Source organism: Morone saxatilis, unplaced genomic scaffold (assembly GCF_004916995.1).
Source record: "Morone saxatilis isolate NCDOM2014 unplaced genomic scaffold, NCSU_SB_2.0 Contig14, whole genome shotgun sequence".
In the NCBI taxonomy this organism is placed as follows: Eukaryota; Metazoa; Chordata; class Actinopteri; family Moronidae; genus Morone; species Morone saxatilis.
The window spans coordinates 15541714-15553994 of record NW_023339696.1 but is presented as its reverse complement, the minus strand read 5'-3'; positions in this window follow the sequence as shown (position 1 = coordinate 15553994).

The window sequence follows — 12281 nt, the reverse complement described above, 5'->3', positions numbered from 1 at the left end:
ACAGACACACCTCTATGTGTTCTGAGTCACATCTTGATGAGGCCATTCACTCTGTCAAAACGCAACTGTTTTCTTTTTTCTTTAATCAATTTCAGTTGAGATAATGCCATTTCTTATTTCATGACCATACACTGGTGGTTGCTATGACAAAGAATCAATCCTAAACTGTAACAAATGGCTTCAATTCATAGAAGGAAATGGTTCCCATTTGTCCCCAGCTGGTCAATACACATTTGAGGTCCAGTTGAGAGCACTTTAATGAATGTGTGCTGGCTTGTTTACCCGCGGAGACAGAGACATAATTTTTGACTGCATGTCTCTGGCCACATTTTGCTCGAGCTTCATGCCATGATTGCTGCAAAGCCGGTTTTCTACAAAATGTTCTGGACTGATCAGGCCTTTTCTCTTTGGCACGCTGTATCACATTCACCACCAGGGTAAAGGATGGAGATAATCACTGCAGCTTTGTATGCTTTACTCGCCTCCCCATTTTTAAAGGGCAGAGCTTAAGGATGCCTCACTGTGAAGACATGCACGCAATCTGCAATACCGAAAATAGATGGAACGCCGTCGAGCCTGACCTATACTGTATATTTCTCTTGTTGTGATAAAAGGACATAAAGCCTTCTTTGCATATAAACCAGTTAAGTGCTGTGAGGGAGTTCAAGGGCATGGGCAAATTTATAATCAATAACTGCTAAAGATCTTAATTTAGCACATTATTCACGTTGACTACTTTGCTCCGTGGTTATTGATCGATGGACAATGTCGCTGAGATGACAAAGACAAATAGGTGAAATAAGACTACTTATTAAACAAGGTGACAGAACCACTACTGGTAAATGGAGTCCATATAGAAGGTATCTCAGTGAAAGAAACTCGTAAAAAATAAAATATTGCGTGTGCCTTTTTGTTCATATTTGCTGTTTTCTCCCATTGTTTATTCACACAGACTCGTTTCAGGGACGTCTCAGTTAATGTTATCGATCTGTGATTTTGAGGGTTGGTCATCTTGGCCTCCACAGTCCACAGTCAATAAGCATCCATTTACAGCGGCATCCAACAAATGGGGAAGGAATTCAATTTGCCAGCATTCGTTCAAAACTATTTTGCTCTAAGGTCTCGCTGACATCTACCATCAAGCAAAACCAATGTGGTGGAACCCACAGACAGGCTGCAGGCTGACAGTGAATGCTCCCCACTATTACTGCAGGAACAGATCAATCCACAGCCACTATTGAGGGAGTGCACACAAATGACTATAAATATGTATGTTTTTTTTTAAACTATACCGCCTGATGGATATTTGTTTAGACATTAGTCTAACACAATACATGCTAAACACATCGACACTGTCCTCTGATCCTCAATGTGACATCATTTTATTCTCTAGTACACCCACAAACCAATGATTTGCTTGACATAGTTCAGCTTCTGTAATGTTTAAAAGAATACTCCAACATTGGGAATTTAGCTCATGTGATAGAATTCACTAGTTCAAGATGTGTTTTTTATTTCAGAGCTGTAATATATAGCATAGTGACGCCTCAGAGAAGATGAAAATGAATGAATGGCAGTATACTCATATTTTTGTTTGTTTGTTGTTGAAAAATGCTGGATTTTATCACATAGGTATATTGCTGCATTTAACAAACAAAGTAAACAACAACTTAGATAGATTTTATTTTTTTAAATGACCATTTTATTGCTTATGCTGTTGTGTTTCAGTAAACAGGCCTTTATCAGAGCCACTGACACAAGTCACTCCTCTGCAACTTGCAGTGAACCAGGTTAAGAGAAGACATCTGAGGGTCAAATCCTAGAATCACCTGTGATGGATGCATTAGGTGGCAGGGTGATGAGGACCACTTCCTCCAGAAATATTTTATTGAAAAATACTGATTTGTTTTGTCAAACCCTATGTATTAGCATTCCCAACCTAAACTTTTTGGTTTTTGTATGTTATTTTTGTTTTGTTATGTAGGTATGGAAACGTGTAAACATTACCACTATCTCTCAACCCTTGCATTGGATTTTTTCTGTTGCACACATGGCATTTGCAGTCACTTGTGTTGCATCCCCCATACAAACAGCTTGCAAGCAGTGCAGAAGCTAATTCCTCAGTCTGGTATCTGTGCGATTACCATCTCCACTCACACAGACTGACTATGAAGATGTAATATATTGACCTGTCTATGGGTGGCACTACATCAACATCAACAGCAGAGGAAAAGTCCTGCCTGCACACACAGGCGACAGTAAATTCTGACCTAACATACCACACACATGCACATGCTGTATTTATGTATTTATGTGTGGAGCCCTTTCTTTGCTGCACATTTTAATTGTTTCCATCATATCTGTTTGCAAGAACTGTTGATGAAGTGTGTTGTATGGTAGCTCATTAAAATCCATCAGACACTCCATTAAGCCACTTCCCATACCATCATTTCAAATGTCTAACGGTTCAAAGCATGGTTGATATTTAGTCTTTCATAAACTTTCATTAGTATATAAGTTTTAGGAGCAGAGAGTGCCATTTCCTGTGTTGAAGTCCCAGTTTGAGCAAGCATCTGTGACACTCAAGTGCTCTTAAGCAAGACCTCAAACCAGCTGTTCTGTCTCTGACTGTGGGGCAAATAAAAAGAGAAACGTGTCTTGGTATTGTAAATATAATCATCACATCTTCAATAACATATTGAAAATACTGTAGTAACATCAGTACAGTAACATCTCAGTTTTACTTTTATCTACACTAGTGCACATAGGATAGAGACTGTTAACCATGCTATGAGCATATTCTATTATCTAATTGTGATGTATAGAGCATAACCCTGTTCTGTCTTTTATAAATTATATATAATTTGCATAATATATATGTTTAGCATGAAGTGCTCCTTGTTCACTACTCACAAAGTTAAATTACTCTAAAGTAAGCAGCAATCTAACAAAGTGATGTGAGGAGAGGTCTCAGTGGGCATTTATTTATATTGGCATCTGTATGAAGGAATGTGAGGGCCTGGGATGCGGTTGCAGGGGTTATTCTGAGCTCAGCTTCCTCTGATCGGTGAATTGATTAGCAGTGAATGAACCCCTGCAGAGGTCATTGAAATCAACAAAAGGACAATTGAGCTCCTACTTCCAGCCCATCAGTCTCACACCCACGTCTCTAACAATAGACCTCACTCAGTATATGGAAACCTTCCACTGATATGGAAAATGTCATTTGGCAGTAATTAAAAGGCAAGTGTGTGTGAATCACATGTTGAGGAAAATTTTTCCCAAACATTTAAAAATCTTTCATGAATTACATTCTGGTCAGAATGTTAATGTGTATATTGAATATGCACATTTAAGAGGGTATCTAATGAACACAGGCAGCCTGAAAGTAATGTAATTAATTGTTTGATAGGAAGAAAAAAAAGCTTCAGTAATAGACTGTAGAAACATCACTACAGTACCTCAAAGGGCATAATCAAAGATCACTATTTCATTTAATGGCATTCATAACTGTTACTTTGCGTGGCCCAAACTGTGAGTTAATGTGAGTGTATGGTACGTGTCAACGTGTCAGTGTAAGAGTTAAAGAACCTGTGAAAATATCTCACTTAAAGGACCAGTGTGTAGGATTTAGTGGTATCTAGTGGTGAAGCTTTAGTTTACAACCAACTGAGTAAGTGTGTAGGAGAAACTGCTGAATTTGTGAACAGCCCTATCCGTGTGGTTTGGGCTACTGAAGAAACATGGTGGTTCATAGCAGAGGTCCCGCTCCCCCTGAAGATAAAAACCGATAATTTTAAGGATTCTTGTTTTCAGGTGATTATACATTAATGAAGACACCTATGAATATCATATTTAATTTCTGCCAATATATACTTCTAAATGTTAAACACTGGACCTTTAATTCTTAAAGAAATAAACATCTATACAACATCTAAACAAAGAAAAAAATTGCCTCAGAGGGAATATGCTGCAGCTTTAGAGATCTGGACACTAAATGCTGAGTCAGATATTTTTTTTTTATAGTTTGTCTGTTTTTAAATGAATATTGTTTTAATACATTTTCTTAAACTATAATCAACATATTGACTGAAAGTAAGGTAGACATTATCCCTTTATAAACCAAGGACTAAAAATGTTCAAAACTGAACTAGTCTATCATTTTATTAAAAGAAACGCCCCTTGAATGTATCATAGAATTAATTAAAAATATCCATTCTTTTCCCCTTTACTCCTTGTCTTGGTGTTAAGCACAGAGTTAAAATTAAGTCTGTCACGTCTTTCATCTCTCAGCTGAGAGGTTTAGTCCTCTGCGAGTGAACATTTTAAGTTTCACTTCTTACAAAGTCAGATAGACCACACGTCTTTGATTCAACGGCCTCTAAAGAATTAATTTTGTTTCCTGATTATTGGAAAGAGAAGTTTTTTAAACATTGTGTTAGAGCCCTAACTGACAAATATGACTATAATAAAGAATGACTATTTCCCACTGGGACAAATAGATTCACTCTTTTTATTTAAATGAAGTTCTGTGTTTGGCAGTGAGCAGTTCTCCGCCCACAAGAAATGATGAATCAAAATTTTAAAGTCTCTGTTGACACAGTAAGTGAGTGTCCTCCTAACAGAGAGCTGCACTTTCCAACAAATGTATTCTCAAAGGAGAGAAATATATCATAGCTGCAACCGACAAATGGAGGGGTCGAGCCCAAATGTTTGCAGATGAAAGTTGTTCAATAGCTGAATATTCATTCAGTGGCAGCCGGCCAGCTCTGTGATAACACTGAAGTAAATGAAATGTAAGTACAATGCCTGGGCCAGGAATCAAATCCAGACTCTCATAGTGGGAGGAAATCATATTAATCAGTGAGCTACAGTATCATGCCGCCCTCTAAACTTATTTTTCATCCAGTATTTTTGTCAATAGTATGTAGAGCTGATCTGATCAAACTTGAATCAGGAAAAAAAAGCAAGAGACATACGTTTGCTATTCGTGGCAGAACCTGCTGCTCAGTTATGAGTACTTCATAAAATATTTTCAATGTCTGTATGTATGATGTTTAATTAAGCATTATGACCTGTTGTTTCACACATATTAAATAGTTAGAAATGTTTATTATTCTGTACATTAACATATGCTCATACAAACAATTACTGTGTTTTTGTTCATGTCAATACAAGGGATGAATCTACATACATAATATATGTGACACATACATTACAATTTAAACCAATATGTGTGGCAACCCGACAGTGATGCCCACAGGGGGCAGTGGAGAGTAAGAGGTCTCATTTGAAAAGTCACCTGTAACCTCTGGTGTGGTTTTGTTCTGTTTTTCTTTTTGTTTTTTTTCTGCCAAAAATCCCTCATGAACTATTTTATTGTCAAGTCAAGATGACAATGAGTAAAATAACTGTTTATTTCCATATCGTATAGTTTTTTGGAATTAAATACGCTGACACTGTGTACCTAAATTTGGATATGAGATTGGCCTGTTCTATTTCCAGCCACCTTGGGCAATCCAAATGGCCAATCACTACTAAATGTGTAAGGTTATGTTTTTATCACAGTACACAGATTTGTGAAATTGCCCTGGTAGTTTTGTTCAAACCGAAAATAATCCCTGCAGTTCCCCTGGGATGTTTGATTGTTTGTGCTGGTAGGAACATATCATTTGAAGGCTTTTCATGATGAGAAGTTGTTTTCAGTTTTTTTTTTCATGACGAACACAAGAAACACCACCAAATATATAATAATAACAATATATGATGCCCTCTCAGTCATGCTGTGAAGTGAGAACTTCTGAATAAGATGATGTGAAGTGAGAGTTTTTTTTACTATCTGACAGTTGTTATAAAGATAAAAGAGTAAGGGAAGTTTTGTTGTTTGCTGTTCATTTTATTTGACAGGAAGATTCTGAAAAAAAATTCTGACTTTGCCCACCAAGTGGCTCCCTCCTCAAACACTGATATGACTATGCAAAGTAGGTGGAGCTGTTCAGTCAGTGTGCCTTGTGTTCATATAGGAAAACCATAATCATCACACTGTGTCAGATAAATTATACTGTATACTGCATAAAGTTACCAAAGAATAGATTTTGAGATTCATATTAAAACAAAAATAGTGCAATGTATTGGGTGATAGTAAAAAAAATATATATTTTTATTTTATAATTATATTTTATATCTCATTTTTAAAGTAACATCAAAGAAAGACAAAGCGGCAAAAAACTCCTACAACTCTAAATAGCTGTTATGTATATTAAAATGTTGATTTTTTTTTTCATGTGTTCCATGTAAAAAAAGCAAAACTTCTATTGTACAACTAAAGAAATAAATCCAAAACAACTATCTGTGAAACAGTTATATAAAAGAAGACTTTACCTACATGACACTACAAATACATTTGTTGGGGGAAAAAAACTGTAGAAAAGAATTACACACCATTTCTACAAGTTATTCAAGTCATAACAGTGTATGCAAACGCAAAACCTAATGCAAAGTCACATGCATGATACGCCATGTGTTTGTGCACTGGAGTGATGAAATCCAATTGTACAAACTGCCAACACAGGATGAAAATAAAATAGTTTTTGCATGGGACCCACGTCCACCACTGACCTTTCTTGATTGAGTGTAATAGCATACAGAGCAAATGCAAAAAGGTCACTGGTAGAGACAGCTTTAATATTATAATTGGCACTTTTTCCAGGGAGACAGCTCTGTTGCAAGGAGCTACACACACTTGCTCCAGAAAAAATCTATTACATATTCAGGGCATAGTGTTTGCAGGCCTGTCATATCCATGCAAGATGGACTACCTGGTTAATCACACAGACACAATGCTGTGATGTGACTAACAGAATGAGCTATTGCAAACGCAAACTTGTTTTTTAGACAGTTAGCATTCTGAGAGGTGCCTTTGTGTCTGCCAAGGCTGCTTTTTATTTTCTCTATAACAGTCAAGGATAGCATGTTTTAGCTGAAACATGAATTCATTCAGTTGGACTATGCAACAGGGGAAATGGTGCTGAAAACATCAAATTACTATGCCTAGCCCGACATTTATATGGAGCCAGCACAGCTTCTGCATGTTGCCTCTGTCATCTCCAGGAATAATCATCACCCATGCTCTTCTGCTCTATATAAGCTAATCAGCAGAGAAAAATATTGTGTTCTGTGGCTGTTAAGCACCTTCAAGTGTTCTCTGACTGCCCTCTCCTTGTGCCATAATGATGAGCAAGCTGTCTGCCCAATTTAATCACTGTTATTCAGGCAGGTTAGCTTTGTACGTGGGCTACATTGTTAAAGGCCAAATCTGAAAATATAGAGTGAAGCACACAGCAGAAACGTCGTTGTGCGCCCTGTACTGTCTTTGTTTATGTTGTTATTGACTAGATCAAAGACTTTGTCACACCGGAATGTCTGAGTCTTTCATTGAAGGACACACAGCTTTGCGTTGATGCCACTGAAAGAGTTGTGATTGAATAAAAAAAATAGCTGAAGGACATATACTGGGGCCATATACAGTACATCCCCATAGTTTATCTGCAGAATTCTTAATAAATGCCAGTGGTGGAAGGTAACCACGCACTTTTACTCAAGTACTCAAAATGTTTTTATTCTTGTTGCTGCAGTTGGATGTTCATTGTGCAGAATGAGATATGAGTTTGACACTGGAAGGATGTGTTCACATTCATCTGCTCAAAGTGGAAAGCTTCTCTGTACTCATTGAAAATTGTATATTAAGGGGCAGGTCCATACGGGCATGATTTGTGACATAACACATGTTTTGGAAGTCAATCCTGTTCCAATTTGCAACGTACACAAGTGTGATGTGGAAACATTTAAACTTTTTAATTGAATATTGGAATATGTCTTCCATCACAGATAAATACCATGCTTTCATTTTATTTGGTGGTTTTGCCACATTTAGCTTTAGTTATGAGAATGCATGATTTAATAATAAAATCAAGAAACACAAATATTTTTGTTCTTTTTTTATGTCAATACATTTTGTCTGTGTCAGTTTGTTCCTGTATGTAGCTACATCATGACAATGGCAACAGTATGTGGAGTAATTATTTTCACAAAAGCTTAATAATAGGTTTAGCTCAATGGCTTATTTGTTCTGGGTTATGTAAATACAGTGCATTCTAATTAATGTAATTGGAAGACAGGACGACATAATTGGGAAACATCACACAGGGCGGTTGTGTGCTTTGGTTAATAAAAAGGTCACAGTCATGGAATACAAACTTGAATGCAGCATAAGCATAAGCCGGTTACCTGAATTGTGACCCAAATTCAAACATGCTGTACAGTTTGGAGATAATATGGAAATGAGGGGCTATCCATTGTTGCAATAACTGTTGCACTTGTGATTCAGACCACAGTGTCATGCAGCACGCCTTGGACAAATGGCATCATGACACCATTTGATAGATAGGATTCAATCTGCAGAGGATTTGTTAATGATTGATTGGTGTGTCAGAGCACTCTGCAGCGACTTCCCATCATAAGCGCTGCCATTGTTCTGCTGTTGTGCAGAAGACTTCAGAGCAGAAGTGAAATTTCGGTCTTGTCAAGTAATTTGTCTATTATTGAGTCATGTCTGAAAAAGGTACAATGAGAGAGTTTCAACTTGTTTCCAATACGAATCAAATTATTTCAAGCGTCATTTTACACTATTGTAGTGCAGCCAAATTGTTGTCTTCTGTCAGGATACTGACACTAATTTTTACAAAAGAAAGTTGATTTGGCAGAACTGGCAGATTTGTTCAGATTTAAGCTGTGCCACTTTAGTCAAGACTGAAATTAGATTAGATTGGATTGCTGTGAAATTTTGTACTGACATTCATGTCCCCAGATGATGAATCCCACAGGTTTTGACCATCCCCTGGCTTTTCCTCCAGTGTTTTAGCTTATCCTGCAACAATTAGTATTTGGATAATTATGTACAGTCATGGTCCCCAGATGATGAATCCTACATACTTTGGTGATTTCCTGACTTTTCCTCTATCATCTCTTATGTTTGGTTTTGAGTGAGAGTGAAATGTCAACTTTTCCTCTAGCGCCATCATCATGTCAAAATTTTTATTTGTCCAGTACTTTGTCTGTTTTTCAATATTATACAAAAATGACTTGATAAAATTGAGTTTTTTGCAGTGTACAGTGCACTAACATCGGCAGATTATGCATTTAGGTCGGAACAATCAGTTAACACTGTATAAACTCAACATTATAGCATTACTATAGAGGAGGGTGAAAGACTATTATATTCAAATGCACTCATTATCAAACACATCTCAAATTTTCACATGCAAATGAACGCTAAAGCCGAGAGACTAAGATTAGTCTGACAATCAGTCTGTGAGAATGATAGATGTGTAAATGTCTCCATACGCTGATTTATTCTACCGAAGAAGTCAGGACCAACACTGTATGTGACAAATAAGTGTCTGTATGCACCTGTGAACCCCCCTCATGCTTTCATGATTATAGCATTTAATGGCTCCCTCTCAGTAACACATTGACATTGTCCACCCAAGATCCTCTCCAAGATGGCTTGATTTACCAAACCCCTCAAAAGAGAAAAAAATCTCATTGAGGAGACGGATTGCTGAGCGGGCTCTCCAACAGGCCTATAAATCATTCTTTAATCAGAGCGCACTGAGAGTGAGGTTACACACTCAGACCCCACATTAGCACCACTGACTCTAAGCTGTCTATGGTTCTGCTCCTGCACTCTGCCTTCCAAACTCCTTCTTTGCTCCTTTGCCCTCCATCTTCTCTCGTCCTCTACACCCTGCAATATAAAGCAGCATGTCATCTACCTGAGAGAAATGTTGTCTCAATATTTGGGACACTGAAACACGTTTAAGTTGTCTAAATATTTGGACATCAGCTGCATTATCAGTTGGACATCCAGTCATTGCTTTGGATGTGGGATTACAAAAAGGTGAATGTGTCAGCTTTGATTTGAGGGCATTTTTGCTACAAAACTGGGCAGTCTAGGAACAGTTTTTGTACATTGTGCCTACCTATTACAAGGTACAAAAAAGGAATCAATGCTCAATATAATCTCTCTAAAAAAGTAGAGTCAAATGATCAGAAATCAGTTAGAATGAATGATGGCACTTTCTATTCTAAAGATATTCAAAACAAATTGTGGATTTTTGGCACAAGTCACTTTCCAAGGTCTATGCCTCTGTAGTAGTCTGTAACCCCAATGGCAAGCTTTGTTTGCTAAAACCAGCCTGTTTTAATATGAAACGCATACTGTTTGGCCTTACAGTGAAGGACAGTCTAGTTAATATTTGTGAGCATTAACAACTCTTTTACAAAGATAGAGGTCACAGATTCAAGATAAAAGTTACTCATAAAGCAAAGAAGAACCGGAGGTGGAGGGACTGTGTATGAAGTCAAATCTGAACATAAAAAAGCAAGGTGATGTGATTTGACAAAGAGCAGGCCAACTCTCATTTCCTGATGAGTGGTCTAACAAGTTTGTGATTAGCTTTTTATCTCCTCAGGCCGGAGTGATGTTACAATATTGCTCTTTTGTTCACTCTGAACTTGCCAGCCCCATCTTGTTTCATCTGTGCTCAATGATGGACCCGCATAAAGACTGACATTATTTCAACACGTAAATCCTGCACATGTGAACCCTCGTCCATCCATTCCTTTCCAGCACTCAAGTGCAACATTCTGCTGTCAATAAAGACGAATAAGGGGGTTTGTTAAAATGACACAGAGCTTTGAAAGTTTTTATTTACTGTAACTCAGAAGCTACACATAAATTCAAATTTAAAAGTATCCCTTGTGGAAGAATAAAGGAGGGATAAAAATGTGTTATGAACATCAAAAAACTGATGCATAGACCAACGTGATGTTACCCAAAACTCTTAAAAGAAACCAATGTGAGGTGGTGAATTGAAATAAAGTGTTAGATTATTTGAACATTTTAAATATTTTCTCTTCCCTTCCTATCACTTAGACTTGCAGTTTATCCCTTGTCATTAAATAATATTAAATTCAGGCAAGTATGATGAAAAAATAATATTTATCTGTCTGAAGGCTGTTTTGAGGAAAACGGAAATATTAGCATCCTCATTAGGTTTGCTGTGCACCCACACTCGCTCACAGTTTGGTCACAGACGAGGAAGTGCACCCAGTTGTCATTGGATTTAGGTTCTTTCAACTCACTTCAAAAGCAGTCTTACACTGATAGGGTGGCAAAAATTCAAGCTTCAGTACGGGGACATCACAGCCTGCACTCTCTGGATGTGTCAGCTCTATCATCTGGAGCCTCTTAGTTGTCATCTTCTTCAAATAGGATGTGTTGGGCTTTACTAAGATAGGGAATAGGAAACTGTATTTCAGTCTCTGCGTTAGGAAATCAAGTGCTCAGTTTGAGGGTCGTGTAGAACTTAATTCACATGCACTTCACTTCCCCAAAGAGTAAAATATACTACAAATATATCACAGTCCAAGGTGCATTATGTTGTCCAAAACTAACTATAATGTATTCACTTGTAGTAAACTAATTAATAATGAACTAATTAGCTAAACACCAGAGTGAATACAAGTTGTAACCTTGTGTTGTGCAGAGAAACATATATTGTTTTTATATATTGTGTCTCTTTGAGACATTTGATGGACAAGTTACACCTTTTGTGTAACAACCAGTATTAGACCTACTTCAGTTGTTTGGGAGAAGGTTGTCTGTATTGCTGTGAGACTTCATTGTGGAATAATTTCCTGTGTAGCTTGAACCTGAAACAACAGAATATTTAAGTTTATGTGGCAAACTTGCTTCTAAATAGTTGTTTATTTACACATCCAGCAATTAAAGGGCATAATAATCATTCATTTTTAAGTTGTTTGTGTGTCCACCTAGAGAATACAAGTACATTCACTCTCTTTTTGCTCAGTTTTTGGTCTCTACCAACTCCTGAGGGAAATATTTGTCTCTTTAGCTGCTAAGTGCTAATGTTCACCAGCACGCTGCTAACTGTGTCTGGTTGCTGTTTGGTTCTGAGCAGGTAGCATACAGTTGCATTCAGTCTGCCTGTTGCAGCTGAAAACAAAGCTATGAGAGCTGTGGATGTGAACCAAAACAGTAAAGTTGCAGACTGTATAGCATAAAAATGACCTGCAACTTGTTAAACTTCAGTGACCCCTTTCACCACCTTTGATTTAGTTATTTTAAGAAAATAAATTTAAAAGTTATTTTTTGGGCCTTTTATTGCCTTCATTGTATAGTGACAGCTGAAGATAGA